General features: G+C 39.4%; 1 long non-coding RNA gene across 1 annotated transcript; it reads right to left on the bottom strand.

Annotated features, from left to right (window-relative positions):
- Positions 1–15,303: 15,303 nt before the first annotated feature.
- LOC107311488 lies at positions 15,304–22,083 on the bottom strand. The gene is made up of 3 exons (XR_001554088.2): positions 21,596–22,083; positions 21,046–21,247; positions 15,304–20,138 (listed from the first exon to the last, which is right to left on the bottom strand). It is a non-coding gene; the product is annotated as an uncharacterized LOC107311488 (long non-coding RNA).
- Positions 22,084–22,192: the final 109 nt, after the last annotated feature.

Here is a 22,192-nt window from a genome sequence, read left to right as displayed (position 1 = left end):
ACGCCTGTGGTATAGAAATGCCCTCAAAGCCTCATAAACTACCAGAAATTAGGCAGGTGTTGTTTACCCTGTTTTGCAAATGGAAGTGTATGGAGATGTTAACCCTATTACCTGTAGTAGGTTTTGAAAGTGAAGCCACATCATTAATTTAACCGCAAAATGACTTTACTCCCAGCTTTGTGGATACGTATTAGCCATTTTGTGTGGGACTAATGTTAATGGGAAGACGATTTGTATTGACCTTCAGATGTGTTTAAAAGGAAAATAGTTGAATGTTTGCTTTGGATGAAGTCCAGTGTACAGAAAAAGCAGTGGTAATACCAGATAGCTTCAAGAGTGAACCTACATTTTGTTTTCCACGTTTGCTTATGTTTTGAAAACATTCAGAATCTTTTTACTATTATCACCTTGTAGAGAGGTAAGTCTCTCCTATATGGACTTCAGCCTGTGTATCTTTTAGCTGTGGTAGCCTGTACTGACATAAGAATGCGTAGCATTAACTGAGGGAGAAACTCATCCCATACTGTTTAGGGCTATGTCTTAGCATGACAGGAACTCCTTGGGTACACCATTATCCTTGCTTTGCCATCCTGCCTTCCTGTCCCCTGAGCTTTCCTGTGTTAATCCTGCCGAATGCCTCGTGTGGAGGTACTGCCTAAAGGAATCATCTGAGCTGTTAGCATCTGGCAGATGTATAGGAGGTTATTTTGGAGAACACTGAACAGTCAGATGTGGATTGAGTCAAGCCTAGCACAAGTCATTATCCTGCTTATGATAATCCAAAGTGCAATTATTGTACCTGTCATTGCTGTTTGTGTCCAAGAAGGTCTGTGCTGAACGTATCATTTGATGGAGAAGGCTGAGGCACCTCTCAGATTTGTAGGAATGGGATGGAATCTTTTGTTATTTTTCAGGAAATGTTAACTTAAGCAATTAAGAATATTCTGAAAGTTGATTAAACTGTTATGTTGCCCATACTGTGTAGTGCTAGTTCTGTGCTAGCACTGTTTGCCAGAGAGTTCACAGTATTGTGCCTCGCTCTGAGAGGTGACTGTAAGCAAATTGCATTCATCCAGGCATTGTGCCTAATTAGCAGAGCAGCTGCTTTTGCAAACATTCTTCTTAAGGAATGATGTCTCAAAGATTACTTTATTTAATTAGGAAGAAACAAATCACTGGTGAGATGGTCTCTTTCTAGAGGTCAGAGAATTCAATTTGAGTTGAAACAAGTGACTTTTTGAACTATGGCTTACATGGTAATTGATAGAGGAAAAGAAGTGAGAATGCAGCTGACATACAGCTTCTGCTACAAAAAGAGAGATGATGGTGAAGAGGAATCTTCTAATAACAGCTACTAGGGATTAGGAGATGTCCATCTGTTTTTGTGATTATTTCTGTTTATTTTTTTCCAAGTCTGCAGATTGATCCTCTCTTGTCCCTACCAGCAGGGTGGTGGGAGTTGTACAGATGGGAGGGGAGGGATGAGGTTTCCCTCAGGACGGTCACGTGTTATCACGAAAGTGTTCATTCTCACTTCTTTCCAGTTTGTGCCTTGCAACTGAAACCTTCCTGTCAGAAAGGCCTTGTTTTGAAACGTGTAAGGTTGTGTACTTGTTCATAAATCTGTGGATAGATGCATAGACTGTAGAACAGGAACAACTGTTACACAGATGGGCACTTTGAAAGTGCATAATATGTAAGAGAAAAGAGAAAATGGTGGGTACTAGAAATCCAGGGAGGCAAAAAGAGTGGCACAGGATATCTAGGATGAGCCTGAGGACACAAGCTTGAGAATTAAGCCAGAAAAGAAGGGATGCAATTATGTGTGGCTTTAATGGCTTCTTGGCAGGAACCTTAAAAGCACTGCCATCTTCACTGGACTGAGAAGAAGCTGAAGCACAAAGACGTCATTTGAATGGTAGAGGTCTAAGTTTATAATGTATTGTAACCAGAGGTGCCCAGGGGGAGCATGTGATAAGTACGGTCAGTCTGAGGCCACTGCTCAGACAGTCACTGCACCTCTACCTGCTCATGTACCCAAACATAAAATAGGTATTAAGAATCTTTAGAATAAGTGAAAGATTTAATTATGTTTCTGTAAGGATGATAATCTCTTTTACACCAATTGCTATTTCTTGCTGGCATCTCAGTGAGAATTCAGAACTGTCTGCAAGTCAGTCCTGACATTATTGCCTATTCTCTCTCCCAGTTTCACCATTTCCCCCCCACATTTTCTCCCATCGACTATAGCTTCTATTTTTTTCCCCCCCTACATAATCTCATCTTACTGACTTTGGTAGGCCCTGCAGCACTATTTTTATGCTCTCATTAGCATTCATAATGCTTAGCATTTTCCTATCACCTGGAGATTTCATTAAATTATTGTTTAAAGTTTCTTCCTGATCATTAATGTTAAATGATAATTCCAGCTATTAGTATTACAGTTCCAGGCACTTCTTCTAGTTCAGTCCTTGCTCTTAATTATTGCTTTTCCTTTACTTCATTACCCTTCAACAGCTTTTCAATAGAAGTAATAATGTTTGCATATCCAAGCTGCCATTTTTTCAGTTTGCATACTAGATTAATCCAAGTGACTTGCAGTCCATCATTTGATGGTGTGCTCTTGTTCTTACATGCTTACTCTAGTTTTACTTTTGGGCCTTTTTGCTAGTATTTGAAGTACTTCGTTTTGCACACCTGTCTTCTAAAAATATTTGGAATCACAGTCTATGCTGTTATGTTGATTTTAATCATTTATCATTCTCATTTTCTTCTAGTCTGAGGAATCCCAATTTTCTCCTTTCTCTTCTTCAGCATTAAGAGCAAATGGAACCTTCATAACCTCTGAAGTTATACCAATTGGAGGATGGTGTCCCATTGCTTCATATTTCACTCTGGGCACATCATGTCAGAGTCATATGTAGCATTTGCGTATGGACTTGTCTTTTCACAGTTGTGTGTGTGTGATCTCTGATCTTGATATTTTCAAAAGTCCATATTTCTCTGAAAAACAAAGCAAAAGCAATGATGTGCAATGTCTTAAGCCTACTCCTTTGAAAAAGAAATGTATTTCCAACAGGAAAAACTGAACATCAATGTGTGCTTCTTCAGTATTAAGTTTTCCTTCTGCCCTACTTCAAGATCCTTCTAGTTAGTTCTGAAGCCCTATGAAGGAAACCTCTTCTCAAGACAGTTGAAATTTCAACTTTAGTTATTGCAAAATTATCCCAAATAGTTTCTCCTCTAGGAATAAAACTTAATACTGTGTTCTTTCATAGCAGCATACTGACAAACTTAGTTAAAGATGGCAAAAAGATTTAAGGCACTTAAATTCAGCAGGATATTTAAACACTTGCCTACTTCAGAATAGGTGAGTGGTCCTGCTGAAGTCGATAGCGCTACTTACAGTAGTAAGTACTCAGGAATGAGCTTTAATATCTCACTAAACTGAAGCCTAGGGTCCAATTATTTTAATCTTGCAAAATGCCGCTTCACATTCTGGATAAGAGCATTCAGAATGGAGTGTCTTTTGTTAAAAATAGATCTGTTACCTTGAAGATATCCAGGAAGAACACGTTTATAAATAAAAATTCCTCTTAGAGTCTTACAGAATGCTGATTTAGCTGATGTTCCTGTTTATTTGCATTGGAGATCTGTGCAGGTAATGGGGTTAGACTGCAATGCAGAGGATGGCATTTATAGTTTCATAGTTTCATAGTCTCGTGCGGGTTGGAAGGGACCTTAGAGATCATCGAGTCCAACCCCCGGGATTCGAGCCTCTGTGTAGCAGAGCGGCACTTCTACCACTTGCACCACAGGGGGGATTCGAACCCCGGGCCCCAGTGTTGCAAGGCGGCATTCCTACCACTGCACCACCGGGGCATTTATTGACTAACAGGCATTGAATGCATTCAGATAATGCGCTTTTAGCTTGCTGGATGCAAAGAGGACTGCTGCTCTTGGATCCTTTCTCTAAAAATAACCTACCACTGCTACCAACAAAAGATACGCAAGTCAACAACTTACTGACTTGTAAGGACTGCGGATTTTATTGGGTGTGCTTTGAAATGCTTCCTCTTTTCCAGTAAAGAAAAAATGGGACAGAAACAGTCTGCTTCACTGACATGCATAGATAGTGGGAATATTCTTGTGAGTTTTGACAGCTAATAAGATTTATATGATTGTGTGTTAAAAGTCGTGCTGAGCACCGTGGTGACTGGGTAATGTTTTCGCTTGAATGACTTCCATTAGAAAATGCAGATCTGTGTATGCCTGTAGAAGGGCACCAACATCAGCAACATTTGAGAAAGGGGAAAAGACCTTATCAGATTCCTTGTTTCATTCTAATAGTATTGAAAGCCAGTTCCACTAGGATGGAACTGTGTGGAAGCCCACATACTCAGTTGTGCATTCCACCCATTACCTTACCTCTCTGTATAAGAAGCACACTTGTGCAAAGCATGCCTTGGAGAGCATGTTTTCCTGCAGGCAACACCAAAGGAGTTATTCACAAAGCTTCCATTCTTTCTCTGTTTTCCAGTAGGTGGTTCAGTGGTAAAACCATAGCAGAAATTACCTCAGCTCTATAAACTGGCAAAAGTTACTGGTGTACACCACACCATTGCAGTATTCCTGAATGCATGAGTGGAACAATTCTATGGCAAACTTTTCTAATCAACGAAGAAAGCTTTTGCTTCACTTTTCATCTCTAAAAAGAACAGTGGCAAACTAAAATAATGCTATTTATTACTCTTCCACATCTTTATTCCCTATGAAGGTTAACTAAACCTAACTACTGAAAAAGAAATTGTATTACTTTACAGACAGTGGTTCTTTGCTCTCAGGCATATTGCAGCTCCTGTCATTTGAAGAATAGTTTTGCTGGCTCTTACTGGACAAAATTGTTTTTTCAGCATGCCCTGTAGCACAAGGACGTTTGTAAAACTGATTTGACATGTAAATGCTGGCAGCATCTTACATGTTTTGCTGTTTTCACATAGAGTCTGCTAAATTCATCACTTGCTGCAGGATGGTGATTAGGGGAAGCTTTAAGACATTAGTGAACTGTGAAAAACAAATTGAGAACTTACATGCGTGCTGAGATAGGGGCTGCGTGCTTAGCAATGGGTTGGGCTAAAACACATATTGCACATTCCAGGCTGAGGAAGAAGAATGGGAGATGCATAGCTGATCTCCAATTCCTCTGCTACTGAGGCTATGGAGTTTAACATTGCTGTTCACCGTTTTTTGTGTGAATAGGCGGTGAACAAACACAAATGCATGCATATGTTATCTGTGCCTTCTGACTTTGCAGTGTCATCCTTACTTCAGCTTATTCTTCCTTGGCAAATTTATATTTATTGTCACTTACTGTACCTGAGAAGATTCTTCTTTGATGTCATAGAATTATGAAATTGCATTCTTATTAGACTTGTTTGACTACAAAGTATGTTGCCATATGAATTGCCGGAGAAGATAGGAGAAATGCTAGGTTCTTAAAATCACTTACAGTATGTGTGAATATCAGCAACTCATGTCTCAGTCTTCCTTAATCAAATCATTTGCTTGCAAAGAGACACATAATGCAGTACCACTTAATTGTGCCTGAGATTATTTGGTATTATATGAAATATATGCTACAATACTTAGAACATTCTCCCTTAACATGGGAGACTTGTGACCTTTCCACATGCCTTTCTGGTGCTCGAATGTGAGCATACGTGGTATCTCTTATTTCTCTGGCTGTCCTTTTGGTTGCAGTGATATCAGATAATCCTTCTTCCCACCTGTGCCAGGCTACAAAGTAAGTATATTAAGTTTTACCTTCTGTTAAATATTCCTATAGTTAGTTAAAGAGGTGTTCGCTCAAGCAAGGCTTTAACAACAGATGTTGAAGAGCTTAGAAAAACTGAAGGGGGACTTTGTGAAGAAGATGCCAGGTTAAACCTGTGTAAAGATTGAGAAAGCAGAGAAATTTTCCCAAAAGATGCTGCTCTCTAAATTCTGAAGAAACACAAGTGATGTTAGAGTGCACTCCAGTCATAGCAATATTAGGAAATTTTGCATGGTAAGGACTTGGTGCTTCCTACATTTGAACTACCTGTCTATTCAAACTATTAATCCTGGTTGTCTGTGAGCATAGCTGAATCTTTCTTGACAAGTGTCCAGGTAATTAAGTACCTCTGAACTTGCCTGTCAGACTGTTTACTACAACTAATACTGGGTTTTGGTACATCAGACATGCTGCCACTGGGAGAGAGCAGTACAATTACAGAAGTTCCTATGGTTCTTCTTCCATTGACTGAGGTAATTATGTTTTGATGCTGTGGGCACAGGTATTTTCTAAAATGCCAGTGCCAAAGACATAGCAAAGGAAATTCAGAGGGGCATCTATCACTCACTCAGGAACTTGTGTTATGTTAATATGATTTTTTGGCCATGTATGTGCATGATACAAAATACTGGCATAAGAACCAGAAAAAAGCACACGACTGTCACAAGATAAATGTGACTTTTAGGTCTCCATGGGGTGGTGGGTGTTTCAGGATCATGGTCAAAGCTTTTACTTCAGTGTTTGCCCCACTACATTAATTAAACCTGGAACTTGTTGAAGGATTTGAAGATGCAGTATCTAAAAGTGTTTCCACAGCTTGGTATTTAAGAAGAATTACAGAAAAAATTCAACACCACCATCATGAACCTCAAGTGTCATAGAGAGAAGCTGAGAAAATCAGAAGTCACTTAAGGGATTAACAGAACCTCAGAAATTATTCGGGTCCTATCTGGATTTAATGGCTTGTCTTTCTATCTGTACATGTTTCCTATGCCTTTCAGATCTATTACTCTCAGGAGAGCCTTCTGGTCTTTTTGACCACAGTACCGCTCCATTTCAGAGATCTGGGGTGAAGTGCCACATCAACGCTATCGAGTGCAGAAATGCTTTCTCAGGTTCTGGCAGGACTGTATAATTGTCATGGTGATGGTGTTCCCAAGCTCTTTTGTGCCTCAGCACAATTCTGTCACAACCGTGTTGTTTGTAATTGTGGTGCTAGCTCATAGCTTCACACCATGGCTTGGGCATCCCCTGAATGCATTGTGCAAGCTTGCCTGGCAGACACTATAGCTTTCTCACTTCTATTAATTCTGCTGCAGCTTTAGAGTGATGTAGATCAGGAAGTACAGACTCCTTTTAACTCTTTTGCTGAGCTGAAATTATCCATCTGGTTGTTTCCATTCCTGTTTTTCAGATTTTTCTTTCTTGCAGTGCTGACAAGTCTCCTCTTTTTTTCTGTAAAGACAGTTGTTAAAAGCTCTCAGCAGAGCAGGAGATTTCAATGCAGAAATCCTTATCCAGAATTCACCTTGCAAAGGTGCAGAAGTTAGTACCCAGACCCATGCTAGCAGCATGGTAGATTTCTCTTTTGCCCTATTCCTGTCGCCTTAAGTGAGGCATATTAGAGCTTTAAACAAACAAACAAAACAACAATAAAACAAACAAACAAGCCTTACCATAAAAGCCAGAAGACTTAATACAAAGCCTCTGTCCAAGAATCAGCAAGGAGCAAGATTCTTTTTCCACTGTCTTCCAAAACTGAGGCAGCTGCTGTCCTCATTGTTACAATGAGGAACATCTGTCATGTCTTATCAGGAGTCTGAAACCGTAGCTGGCAGCTACCCTGCTGGATGTTTTTAATACCTGTAAAATAACACTGATCTACCAGCTGCTGCACAGATTAAGGACAAACAGAAACATTTGCAAAAAAACAAACACAAAGCATCTCCACATGTGTGGGCACCCAGAGATATATTTTGTCTTCACAGAATGGGATGCTTTAGATTAGGTGCTTAAATTTCCTTCCCTGCAAGCAAATTGTGTGAATCCTGTAAAGCTGTACCCAGAGACAATTTGGAACACAGGATCTGTTTTGTGTACATTTTGTTTGCTAATAAGCATAGTCCATTACAAATCCATCTTGGCTAGGAAACAGTAATCCACCTCTCCCTGGACATTAAATTAAGGTAGCAACAGGCCGTTTTTGTCTTTATAATTGTCTGGAAGTTATGCTGAAATGAATGGCATTGTCTGTGCTCTCTCTGTTGATACACAGATATGGTTGCCATTATTTTGCAGCGCTATGACAGAGACTAGGATTAAGTTCTAATGTGAGAAATTGAGGAAAGAAGATGAGACTGATGAGGATATAATGGAGGAGATACTTGCTAATCTTTCTAATATTGCTGAAGAGAGGGAAGGTAGGACAAAAAGACATCTGTCTTCTCAGCCTGAGAAAAGAAGATTGTTTCAGATAAACCCTCGGAACCTTCAGGGGTGCCAGCTGAATCATACAGTAGTTTTTCCAGGGAACAGTTGTGTAACTTCAGTCATCCTTATTCCAGAGAGTAGAGGACTCTGCTCCTTGTAGTGGTGAAAGTGATGGTAACAGTCAGAAACTGAAAGGTATTGGTGTCCCATTGGAAAATAGGGCCCCTCAGTTTGAAATCCCATAGCTTTATCCCTTATAAAGATAATACTAATCATGTGATGCTGGACTTTGTAACACTTTGGTGTTTTTCTCAGCTGTGCTGTATCATTGGTGTTTGCGGTCGAATGCTTGCTACTTCCATCTTTCTCACCTGTATTGGCAGCCTCCAAGGGCAACTATGTGATGTGATATACTGGGACTCGTGCTCTGTCTATGGACCTCTGGAAGAGCGATTAGAAGAGTTGCTTTCCTATGGTTTCTGAACTAAGATCTCCAATGAAGTCTGTAACTGCTGGTATGTGAGCTCTCAGCTTGACAGTGCTGTTTCTTGCTTACTTACACAGCCGTCAGTGCTCATACCCAAAATCTCTGTTCTTTGGGCTTGCCGCTTGTATATAATTTCATAAAGGGTACAATGCTTCTGCAATCAGAAAGAAGAGACTATTGATTTTTTTATGATTCTCTCTTCATTGTAAATTAATCCAACCCATCTTTCTTAGACATAAGTGGTGATCTGCCTTAAAAAATACAAATGTGTTTTGATTATGAAGTACTCAAAAGTTGCCCCAGTGTTCATGAGCTGCCTAGCATTAGTGGACGCATGCAGCAATGGGTGAAAGTCCTATCTCAGGTGGAACTTCTCCCTTTGGCTTAAATTCCAGAATGCATCAGAAACCCCTCATCTGCTGTGTTTAACATAGTCTTGTCAACAGGAAGTCTGAGAACTGTTTGAATTTGTCCTGTTTTGATGTGGCAGCTCTGCATATGTGATGATTTCAGACAAGAAAGCTGGATATGTAATAAATGCCATAAGGGCAGTAAGGCTCTGATCCTTCTGGCACAAGAACTCAGTGTGTGCATGTGTGGGTTTCTCGGTATTTCAGCTTCAGTAGAATCCACCCCACACAAGTGGGAGTTCTTTACTTTGTCATCACTATCTCTTCTCTAAGATCAAAGTTACAACAACTCCCTACTTCCCCTGAGGGATTAGCAACAAAACTGATGAACAACTTATCTGGAAACGATTCAGTTAGGATTAAACAACAAACAAACTAACGAAAAAGACTAAAGGAAGATGTTCTCATAAGAAGCAAGGTAAGAACAGAGCAGTTAATCAGTTGACTTCAGATCCAATCTAGCAAACATCCCACTTACTAGACTGTTTGCTCAGACAGCATGCTTGGCATTGTCTCCTAGAGGCACCACACAGCTGTGTTTTTTCATAATTCTCTACGTGTATGTGATTGACAGCTATGGCCCTTAGAAATTGTTCCTTTTTGAAATTAAAGGAGCACGGGGCCATATTTGTGCTAGGTGAAGCCTAACTGGCTTTCCAGTATGTGCTGTTTTCTTACCACTGCTGGTACTCATACAGGAACATGAAGATGGAGCTGAAGGTGTAGGTACTGGAGAGGGTACATGGATAAGATGCAGCCTTAGAAGATGTAAATCCCATTCTGAAACTAGTGTTATTTTTTTTTGCTGATTATGCTAGTTCATGCGTTGGGATTTTTTTCAGTGGTCCAGGGTGACATCTAATGGCAACAGATAGCACCACAGTTGAGGAGAAGTGGACAAAATAGTTGCCAGTCATTTATCTAGTGACAAGGGCAAGGTAAATTTAGAAAGGTATTAAAGAAAAAAAAGCTAGTTGGTATGAAAATAAGCCGTAATGTTCCATTTGAAGCCATATTTCAATGTACGTTACCTTATAAAGCTGGTAAGGTGTCTAAAGTTAGAAAGCGGCAGAATTAAGTTGCCTGTAAAAATGCATTTCAAATGTTAGCTCAATGAACTATTGGTGAGTTTAAACCACACGATTGGAAGAAGCAAGGGCAGTTCTCCAGAAGTGAGTCAATTCCAAATATTCGGAGTAAATTTTGCATATAGATCAACTCTTATCAATATCAGCAAGGTGCTACAAAATAGGTTTGGTGGGTTTTTTTTTGTTTGTTTGTGTTTTTTGGTTTGTTTTTTTTTTTTGGGGGGGGGGGGGTTTGGAGGAAAACGGCATATTCTAATACAAGAACCTGCATGAAACATTTTCAACCAATCAGTGCTGTGTTGTAGCTGTTTTGAACCATGAAAATTGTACATCTGTATTCCCAAAATAAAAATAAAAGGTAATTCATACAGCATTTGTAAATTTAGATACCAGTAAAAGCAGTTTAGCATTACTAATTAATATTGCAAGAAAAATATTTAATGTACTGCATTCAAGAGTAGGATGTTGAGTTTAAAACACACAGTCCCAAATAAGGGATAGCAATTGCAAGAGAAGCTTTGAAATTATTATGGCTTACTTTTTAGGCAAATAGCACTTTCCCTGTTTGCCTTTGGTAAACTGATCTTTATTTGCAGTACTGTGTATTGAATGACACTGCATTTAGAATGGTTTTAGAACTGCAGGATTAAAAGGAAAAAATGAACTGTATTATATCTTTATGCATATAGACAGCACCACATTTTATCTATATGCATATGTTGGAGCACATTCAGAGGAAGGCCACAGAAATGGTCCAATGGATGGAATGCTTCTGTGAGGGGCTGTTCAGCCTGGAGAAGGCTGAGAGGGTGACCTGTTAGTGGCCTTTCAATATCTAAACGGGAACTATAGGAAAGAAGGGGACAGACTCTTTAAAAGGGTCGGTGTTGATATAATGAGAGGAACTGGTTTCAAGCTTAGAGGGGAGGTTTAGCTTGGATCTAAGTAAGTCTTTTACAGATAGGGTGGTGAGGCGCAGGAGCAGGTTGCCCAGAGAGGTGGATGCCCTGCCTCTGGAGATGTTCAAGGTCAGAATGAAGGGGGCTCTGAGCAACCTGATCTAGCTGTGCACATCTCTGTTTGTTGCAAGGGAGTTGAACTAGATGACCTTTAAAGGTCTTTTCCAGCTCTAAGGATTTTATTATATATAGGTATATGTTTGTATGTGTGTATATGGATACATACAACAAAGTAGCTTGGGCATAGAATCACAGAATGGCCTCGATTGGAAGGGACCTCAAGGATCATGAAGCTCCAACCCCCCTGCCTGGCAGGGCCACCAAACTTCCACGTTTACTAGATCAGTTACCTAGGGCCCCAAAAGTATTGATACCTTAAAGGCATTAGAGAACACACAATTTAAAGGTAAGTTTTCAACTCTGGCATGAATCTGTAAAACAAAGCCTCACCTACAAGTACGTAAGACATATGCACAACTATTCACTTTGGTTCCATCCTTGAAAAAGCCAAGCAGCATATGGGAGAAGGTGGCCTTAGTGTGTTTTGCATGTTTAATTATGAGGTAATGTGTTCCTCCTGTATTCCTTTAGACTTGTGAATTCATCATGAAAGAATGAGGTTTTGCCTTCTGCTTGTTGTAGTACATTGGTTTCTGGCTGCATTATTTCATGCTTTTTCCCTTAGCATCCAGAATTAGTTATGATCAGGAATGCATTTTAGGTAGTTGTAGTATTGCTGTCTAACCATATGGCTGTTGTAATGGCTTTTTTTTTCTCCATAATGTTTTCTTTTTCTTTTTCTTTTTTTTCTGATTAAGGTAACAATTATATTAATTCAAACTGGAATAGAGCTTTTTTTCTTGAATTTTTAAGTACAAATGGGCTCTAGTTTTAAAGGTAATTGAGGTACTTTTATGGTCATGCCAATTTAACCTCATATCCAGTGTCTTAGATAATAACTAAGGAGGCGAATCTGGAAATGTTTTTGGTAGCCTTAGGCTTCCCTTTGCAGTGTATTCATTGTGCTCAGAATGGACTTTCAGCTGAACATCTCTAGCCTTCAGGCAAGGAGCTTTTCTTTCACAAAGCATTTGGTATCTAGCAGCTGGAGGTCTGTAGTTTTAGACACTGGTTCTTTCTTCAGCTGTGGGGAAGGTGTTTAATTATACATAATTTCATGTCCAGGAAGTAGCCTGGGAATGCTACAAAGAGAGCCTACAAAGCATACTTTGTAGGCACTCTTTGTGGAAAGACAAAGTGTTATTTTTTTTCACTGTTTTCTTTCTGAAGACCATTATCCATCAAATAAAAAACCAGAATGCTGTTTGGGGACACAAGACACTAGAAACAATGCATACTTTTTTGAAACCAAGACAATTAAGTATTGGAATATTTTAAAAGCAATGGGAGGTGACTTATTGAAGGGCGGAAGGTAAGTCTGAGAAATTCTGAATAGTCTGTGACCTATTAGAGGTCAGTCTGACTGTGGTAACAATGCCTTCTATCAGCTGTATGGAAAAAAGAACCCAGCAAAATGTGTGAGCTGGGAATCTTAGCTGACTGTTACCTTTCAGAAACAAGGCCATGCAATTATGATTATTTCTATATATATTCTTGTATTATTTCTATAAGCTGCTAAGATTTGTAGAAGACAGTAGATGGCGCAAAGGTGTAAGGAAGCATCTTGGTTCTTCTTTCAGGTTAGGGATAAGACTAAAAACTTTTAGAGTGAGCACATCAAGAGCTGAAGATTCTAACATGTGTGTCTCAGATATATTACTCAAAATCCAGCAAGGATTGTGTGTGGGAAGAAATGAAAGATGTTCAGAGTTCAGTCTACACTGATGCTGCACATAGCAACTCAGAAGTGAGTAGTCCTCAAATGCAATCTGTTGAAATGCTTTGCTTACAGTCCACTTCCACCTAGATCATTGCAGTTTTTCTCCTGTGTGACTTCAAGTTTGGACTTTTGCTGCTTTACTTTGGGATGAAGCAAAGCCATCAGAGCCTTCCAGAATAATCAGTAAATCATCGTGCAGTACAACCCCGCACCTGGGCTATAGAAAAGGCTATCCACAACCAACAAGCTTCAAGGATCTTGGATACAGTGGGCTCTGTGCAGGTGTGGAAAGAGACCTAAAGAAACAGGTGCCTGGCTGGTGTGTTGACTGAGGAGTCTGGTATCTCCTGGAAGCAATCAGAGATTTTTTTTGATGAAAGAAATTTAACTTGAAAATTACTTTTTCAAAGGAAACATATTATAGTAATGTGTTGGCTTCAACAAACTTCTGATAAATGAAGGTGGCTTCTTTCTATCCTACCTGGAGGCAAACTCAAACTTCTGGAAGTTGTGGATATCTGACAACCCTGCTATAATGCAGGGTTTTTAGACTCCTCCTTACCATACCCACAATAAACCATTGCTTGATTCCAGCCTAATTTATATTGAGTAAAGGACTCTGTGGAAAGACAGTGTAACTAGCATTAACCCAAGATAGTACGTATACCTGGTACAGTGTGATCTGCAGAGACAAAAGACTGTCAAAATCATTAATGCAGGTTCATCTCTGAGGTGATAAATGCACTCTCTGTTTCTTTTGCTTACATAGGTGGTCAGGGAATTGCTGCACCCCACTTCATTGTATACGGTGGATCTCTTGCTCAGCTTTTGATAACAGCTGATTGTACTACTGCGGTAGAACCATACAACCAATATAAGGAAATAAGTTGTGTCAGTACCAGCCTGTCTGCTGTGGAGGTCAAAATCTAATGAATTTGTTGGAAACTGTCAGATTTATATATAAATATGCAAAATAATAATGATAAAAATCAGTTCATGTGCGGTCTTCATCTGGCCTCCATACCTGCATGTGTGTATGTGGTACTTAGTGGCATTTTCCTGTTGCAGTTCATATAGTATAGCCCACTTAGCTCTTCTGCTGAAGAGGAGAGCAATGGATTGGAGGAGGTCCACAGCAAACTGTTGGTCTTCATACAGGAAACTGGGTAACAGTCCCCATTGTTTGTAGGTGGTCAGATGAGATATTTAGTTGTTCTTCTTGGATTTCAAAAGAAATATATGGGTTTTGTATACTACTGGGACTAGATTCATTGTGGGAAAAGTCTTCTGTAGAAGATGGGTGGAGGGAATCTCCATAAAATAAACAGTGTCAGTAACAACTAGCTTCTCAAAAATCTTTGTTGCTGAGCTTCTTCATTTAGTAGCTTCAGTTGTTGAGGAACAGGTCCTTGTTTTCAGATCCAGTGCCAGACCTCTTGGCTTGTAAACTACCTTCCAAAATGAGTGATAAATGAGGTAACTAATAACAGCGGTTTTAGGGTTTTTCCCATTACCACATGGAGAGGAAATTTGGGGTATGATCATTATAAAGCAAACAAACACCAAACACAACAGTTTGCTTAAAGCACAATGCACATCTGAACATCAAAATAACAGCCCACAGATATGTGGCTGGTGTCTGTATTGGAGATAGGGCAGGAGTTGGAGGTTAATAAAAATGTAACCATCAGTCTTAGATCTTTGAGAGACATTTAATGATTAGCAACTTGTACTGTAATACTCAGATAAGAGCATGGAGCACACAGACATAGCACTGAGAATCTAGCTATCTGTTTCCATTTTGAGTGGTTGTTCATAATAATAATTTCTGTGTTTGAAGATCCTGCTCTTCATGAGTACCAGAGCATTGCATCTGAACCTGCTTTAGCAATACTTGTCTAAGGGGAGAAGGACCAGGCATAGTTCTCCACCACAGGCAGCAGCAGATGCTGAAATGTGGTGTTAGCCTGGTCACTGTGTCACAGTGTAGACAGAAATTCAGAAGAATGAGATGGGAAATACTATTGTAGAATAATAATGAAAGCAGAGGTAATTTTAATGCGTGACATTGTCTTCTAAGACATTGAGAATATATATGGCATACTTAAAAATGTCTGCAGTCATATTCTCTTCTATCATTTAGAGCCATGAGTGTTTGAAATGAAAAATTCAGTCTCCCTGTGTGTTCAGTATGTTGTGAAAAGTTCACTGATAGGAAATTGATTAATACAGAAAAAAACAAAGCAACAAAGATAACAGCCTTTTACAGCTTTTTATTTTTATTGTTATTATTTTCAAGTTAATGATGGATCAGTTTTTAAAGTCCAAGCGCATGAATCTTTCTCCAACCTCCCAGTCTTCCCCATGAAGGACAGGGGCAAATACTCCCATGGTTTATATAATACCTGTTAAAGCCCTAACTAGGACAAGTCTTGAGTCATGACTACATGGCTAATCATAGTGGCCACGTTAAGGAGGGAAGAAACTGTTTTCCTAATCATGTTTTTTCTCATACTCAAAAGTGGCAAGATTCATTTTCATAAATTCCTGTGAAAATATAGCCTTTGGCAGCAAGTCGGATTCTTAGCCTGGAAGTCTTTGAGGTGATTGACAGTATTGACATGGTTCATTCCCCATAAAATAATATGAAACCATACTCACAGACCCTACAAGTACACTCATTGATATGTATGGCTAAAATCCTCTATTTTTAAGTATAGTTGTCAGCTAAGCAAATAGAACCCTGAAATAAAAGCTGAAAACCGATCCTTCTACAAACTGCAACCTGAGAATGTGCTTAACTACGCACTTTAAACACATTACCTAATAGAACATATACTGAATTTCTAGACGTGTCTTAGATCAGATGTTTTGTTTGTTTTATTACATGATAAATATTGACTCTGGCCAGAGTCCTGTGACAAGAGTCTAGGTTAAAATGAAGTCTTTAAAGAATCCATCCTAGAACAGGCCAAAGGTATATTTAACTGTGCCCTATGTACAGAGGTGGACAAGTGAGTGTAACAAGAGGGAATATCCATTGTATAAAAAGAATTCCTCAAAACAGTCTCCATGACCCCAACAGTCTGTGACTTAAGGACATCTTGAATCTGGAAGTACTTGTATTTAACAGTCCCCTGATAATTTCTCTTCCATAAAGCTTGTTTCTGCCCTCTGAAAGCTCCTCAGCTTTCAGTACCAAATCATCATGCAGCAGGGATTTGCTTGAGCTGGCTAAGTACTTTTAAGATGGAGCTAGAATTAAGAGCTACTCTTGCTTCTAGCATGGAACATCTTCATTTGTGTAACAGCAGGAACAGCAGAATTATTAGCTCACTATCTAAAAAAGCTTATAGACATTTATAGACATTGTTTACAAAAAGCAAACATTTCCTTTTACCTTTGGGATCAAAGTACTGCTGATGTACTTTAGCCCATCCTTGCATATCAAACCTGCCAGTATGTTTCCATGTCTTGCTGAGACCTGACGTGGCAATAAAATGTTGACTAGTTGTTCCAGCTGATTTTATATTTCATGGAAAAGAAGATGCCCATTGATCTGCTTCTTCCATCTCATTGGTCTGATGCTCAGTGACATTGCAATATATGTTCAGGCTATCTGCCATTAAATAGAGTTGCTTTCAGACTGGTTAACCTAATCCCAATTCTGAGGACCTCTTCTAGTTCATCCAGCTCAGCTGGGTAGTGAAGGTGTACTATTGGGAAAATTCTGGATTTTGTAAGAAAGCCTTCACGATTCACCATAGCTTTTGGCTACTTAAGGATATATGCCCATAACTTTCAAATGTGAAACTACTTCTGATAATAGCAAGTTTAAGGATAATCATAGAACAGAATCACTGGATATTCTGAGTTGGAAAGGACCAGCAAGGATCACCTTTGTGCTGTTGTATGGAGGAGCAGCTTCTAATATATGAAGAACTCTAAGGCAACCATAAGGCATTTGGTGGTGTTCTCTTACATAAAGGTGAATTTTCCAGTTATTTTAAAGACACTAATTTTAGCATTCCTGTCAAAAGCAAGGAAGGAGAAATTTGTTTTATAAATATTAGCTGAATGTTCACAATGATGAAAAATACACTCAATAGACTTTCTGACTTTAAGAGTTAATTCATAACTGTCTTGCAACTAGCTTAGCACGAGCCTTCTGAACACCTTTGCTCTTTCGAAGCCATGTGCATCAGATTCACCAATCTCAGCTAACCTGAGACAGAGTGAACCACAGAGCTGGTGGCAGGACAGTGATTCCTTCCCTCTTTTGCATCTATGAGGAAATGGGATCTTGTCCTCCTGCAGCAAAAACAGATACTACATCAGGCATGTCCAACCAGTGGCCCATGGGCTGCATGCAGCCTGGTACAGCTGGCAGGGTGGCCCAGCTGCTGTCCCATGCCATCTGCCCCTTCTGATTCTGTAGCTCTGCCCCAGGGGTGCACCCACTGCTCAGTAGCAGCCAATGTTAACACTGTCTGAGCTGCAACCAGGGCATGGGGAGAGCGCAGTGCAGTGCTGAGTCAAGTTATGGCAAACCATTGCATGCATTTTGATTTGTTGGCTAAACACTGTACTGTGAACAGAAAAAAGTATGCAGCCATGCTTTTCATTTTGATAAAGGCATTTGAGAACAGGTTTCAAGATTGCCAAAAAAAGTTATCATTTTATTTTTGTACATTTGCAACTCCATTTTCAGTTGACACAAATACATGACCTGCAATTTTTCATATGGAATGTACAGTGATGCAATCAGGCATTCTACTCAAAATTCTGATCATGTCTCTTTACTTCTTATAAGCTGTATCTTAGCAGAGAGATATACCCCATACTGTATGGAAGTAAAGGTTGAACCTTTCCACCAGTATCCCAGTACATTTTGTTGCTGTGTGACAGGAGGCAGCAGAGGGGCAGTCTGACCAAATAGTCATAGAAGGCATGGAAGTGCTGATGAAACAAATGTGTGTCATTGAATTCCTCCATGCAAAAAAATGGCACCCACTCAACACTCGTGAACGTTTATGGAAACTGAATGCTAGATGTGAGCACAGCAGGGTGATCAGTGGTGCATTTCAGCAGTTGTGACAATGACAGTGGGTCACTTTTGCTGGTGTGGATTTTTATGAGCACAACATGCAGGCTCTTGTTCATCACTGGTGAAAATACATAGCTGATGGTGGTGACTGTGTTGAAAGCTAGTACTTTGTTGCTGAGATTTTGTTCTATCAAATAGCGTTATTGTGCTCTTTGTATCAGTTGTAGTTTCCATGGGACTAAATAGGAGGCATTACTTTCAGATCAATTGTGTGTATGAGGCCCAAGAAAATGCCTGTTCACTCAGTGCTGCTCAAGCAAGCCAAAAGGCCGAACAACCTTGCCATCTTATACTGAAGTAAATCTAGAGATACAGACTTTATGGCAGGAATAACTAGCTAGTTGGTAAAGAGTTCCCAAAATACACCTACTGTCCAGTTTGTTTATTAAGGTGACCAAAAAGTGGGTTAGTCAACTTCATTTCACCTATGTCACAATCCAGGAGCTAGTCTGCAGCTACTCACTCATCCAGGCCCTAAGCCTGGGTCCACCTACCTGCTGGATAAGTGAAGCAGAAAGCTGATGATAAGCACCTCACCGAGGGGCCTTGTCGTGTAGGAAGATATAAATGTTTCCTATTAAAGTGGCTGTATTGAATAGTAAAACTCATGTTGTTACTGCTTCTTTTACGCAGCACTAGTGACTACTTTAGTGATCTTTTAAAAGAAAAGCATAGATTGCAAATTGGCAAATGCTTAGTGGACTATTTGCAGCAACCACTTTTGGAGCAAGGCTGAAATATGATGTGCATTGCAAAGCCTGAAAGACAAACAGAGCTGGAAAAGTAATCAGCTCTTGAACTCTGATCAGGATTGCTGTTCCATGACACAGAGAAATGTCAAGGTTGCAGACAAGTGTCATAGTGTTCAGACTACACCTGTTTTTACAGTGTTTATAGTGTGGACCAGATTTTAAAGCTGAGCATTATGTGTTAAACATTATGTTCATTTACTGGGCAGTGTTTTAATTAATCACATACAGAGGAACCTAATGGCCATGTTTCACTATATTCCACGTCAAATAAATATTCTGTTTCCTTTTCTATTGTCAGATTCTCTTGTATGTCTCTGGAAGGCTAAGGGTTGTTTGGCACCTGGAGACACATTTAAAGACTATCAATTCAGACCAATTCCTAGCAGAACAGTGTCTGCCATAATTAAACTCTCATCCGAGTATGATTCAAATCAATTCATTTTTTTCCACTGACTTCTGAGCACGAAAGATAAAAAGCCCTTAACATGTCAGCAGCTCTATTTGTTTAATGTTTAGTTACCTTTATATGGTCAGAATATTAGACTCTGTGGCTTTGGGTACTAGGAAATGCAGAACAAACATCTGGAAAAGCCCTGCTTGTAGACATCTCATGTTTTCTCAGGATTTGTTAGGTGTGATACTTCCAAAAGTTATGCTGGTAGGGTCACCATGCAGCAAAAAAGTATTTATCACTAAATGAGTGAGTTTATTTGAGCTTTTAATTGCTATTCCTTCACTAACTACCATTAATCTTAATAACTATTAGTTGGGCTAAAATTACATAGATAATTGTGAAGAGAGTATTTCTAGAAAATTGATGCCCAAATTATTGTTTCCCTTCTATTCCCTTACATCAGTTTCTCACACCCCTTCCCTCATCTCTATGAGGATAGGAGGCTATGGATGCATATAGATAACTCTCCATTTCCCAACCTCTTTTCCAGTAGTACGCCACAGACCTCATCCTCCCCCAGAACACAAAACATGGAGTGCAGTCAGCTCAGTCCTTTGAGGTCAAAGAAAGAATAAAGAAAGTTGTTGTGTGTGGGCCAGGAGTAAATAGGATGAACTATCCCCAGTGACCAAGTTGTCCTGGTAGCAAGGTATTCGGTGTCTGGACTGGCAGTTCATCTTAAACTGTCTGATGAATTAATTTACAGTGTCAAACTGTCTGAAGGATTAGTTTGCAGTATCATGACTGGGACTCAGCAAGGTCCGTGGTGAAACATGTTCTGAAACAAATCAGAGAAAAATGCCCTGTCGTTCATTTTGTTTGACTTTTTAGTTCTGATGCTGCAATACTTGAAGAAAACTAAATGTCTTTGATAAGTTAAATGAAAATGAAGATAGCACACCAAAGCAGTTAACATATGATATTTAGGCAAAGAGTTATCTCTGATACATCCTTAACATCTATTACATTTGTGTTATACATTTAGCCTCATCTGTGTTGACACATTACACACTGTATGACATAATTACTTCTATACTAAGGACCTTGGCAGTCTGACTGTTTCAGAGGTGTGGAACACAGTGGGATTGATGAATGGTTTGCAGGAAACAGGACATACAATGCATTAGCAAAAATCAGAAAATCTTCCAAAACATCATGGAATGCTTTCTAAGGCTTTCATATTCTCCTTTGTCCCCTCCTGCCCATTTTTTCCTCTTCCTCTTTTACTGTTAAGGTCAGGTTGTCCTGATACATGATGGTGCAATAAGTTACTTTTTGACCAACACTGTGAATTGGGTTATTTACCTGTCTCCCACTTCTACACGTTTTCGTGGTAACAAAGTTAATGTTCTACTATTTAATTAATTAAATATTTATTTACTTTAAGTTCATTTCACCAATATTTGTGGAGGAGATCAGACAAAGCAAACAAAGTAACTCTCTTTTGGTGATGGCTTGAGAAGTCTGTTAACATACAGCTAACATGTTTAGATCGTACAAGAAGACAGCTTCTCTAGAACAGTGTGTTGTGCAATTCTCTGTATTTGCTGATGTGTTCTTTATCATTACTTAGTGGAGCATTAACGGGAGGGAAAAAGCAAGTTAAATTTTGCATCTGTACTCTGGCAGCTAGCCAGCGCATTAATAAGAATGATGAAAGATGTGAAAAATTACTTATTTCCTACCTTGTTCCAGAGAGGGGATTAAGAGAGTGGAAATTCTTCAGAGACAACAAAGATGAGGCTGAGAAAAAGCTGTGAAACTTTAGTTGGGACACATGGGAAAGACAGAGCTGGGTATTAATTTACAGACTAGGGATGGTCATCAAACCTGATGTTGGGACCAGATTTGTTCTTGTCAAGGGACGTGACTGTCATGAAGGAGAATCTACAGTTCAGGAGGAAAGCAAAAGATGAAGAATTATCATCGATAATTTTACAGAGGATTACACCCCAGTTCAAACAGCTTTTTCATCTCTCTGTCAATATTACACATATTTTTAGAGTACCATAATAAAAGAATCAAGATCCATTTTAGATCACTTTGGAAAGCTGGTTTATTGAAGACTTTTCTAGAGCCTTAATGAGATAAATGCAGATCACAGAGATAGTTATGGAAACCCGTCTTTTCTGATATACAACCTGAGGGCACAGTCTCTAAATTCTGGGGCTGTGGATGAAACAATCTGGATTGTTTCACTGTTTCATTTAACTTGGAATAAGCAAATCAGCTCACCAGGTAATTGACAGCTTGCAGTGTCCTGTAGATATCATGGCAAAGTCACCTCTTCCCACAACCTGGAAAGATCAGGTTTGATAAGTATGGGAAGTCAGAAACCTTTAGAGGCACACTGGTGGCTTGAACAACAAACACCATTAATCTGGAGATTACCGAATCCTTTAATCTGTTTTTAATCTCCATGTTTTTAAAGCTGCTTCTTTGAAACTTTAAACTAACTGATGTTTTCCATCAGTCTCCTGATTCTGCATTTGGCAGGATCAGAGGGTCTTTCTTATGCAACACGTACAGTGCAAAGTTCACTCCTTCTCTCTCAGCTACGGTGTCATGGTTGGTGGCTGTATCAAAAGCTCACATTACTAAATATTAAGCCTGATTTATTTTTTATGCCAAGAAATTCAATTCTCCTCAAAATCCCTCCACATGACTTATTTCTTCTAATGAGTTTTTCTTCAGTAACATCGTTTTTCTGGTTCCTAAGGATAATGCATGTCTCCAGGGAAAGACTGACCTGACTACCTTCTCTGGCAAAAATACATTGGAGATCCAATGGATTTTCCCTCACAATATTTCTCTAGCCAGCAAGTAAATATC

This window comes from Coturnix japonica, chromosome 3 (genome assembly GCF_001577835.2).
Source record: "Coturnix japonica isolate 7356 chromosome 3, Coturnix japonica 2.1, whole genome shotgun sequence".
Classification (NCBI taxonomy): Eukaryota; Metazoa; Chordata; class Aves; order Galliformes; family Phasianidae; genus Coturnix; species Coturnix japonica.
This window is presented reverse-complemented; position numbering and strand designations above follow the sequence as displayed.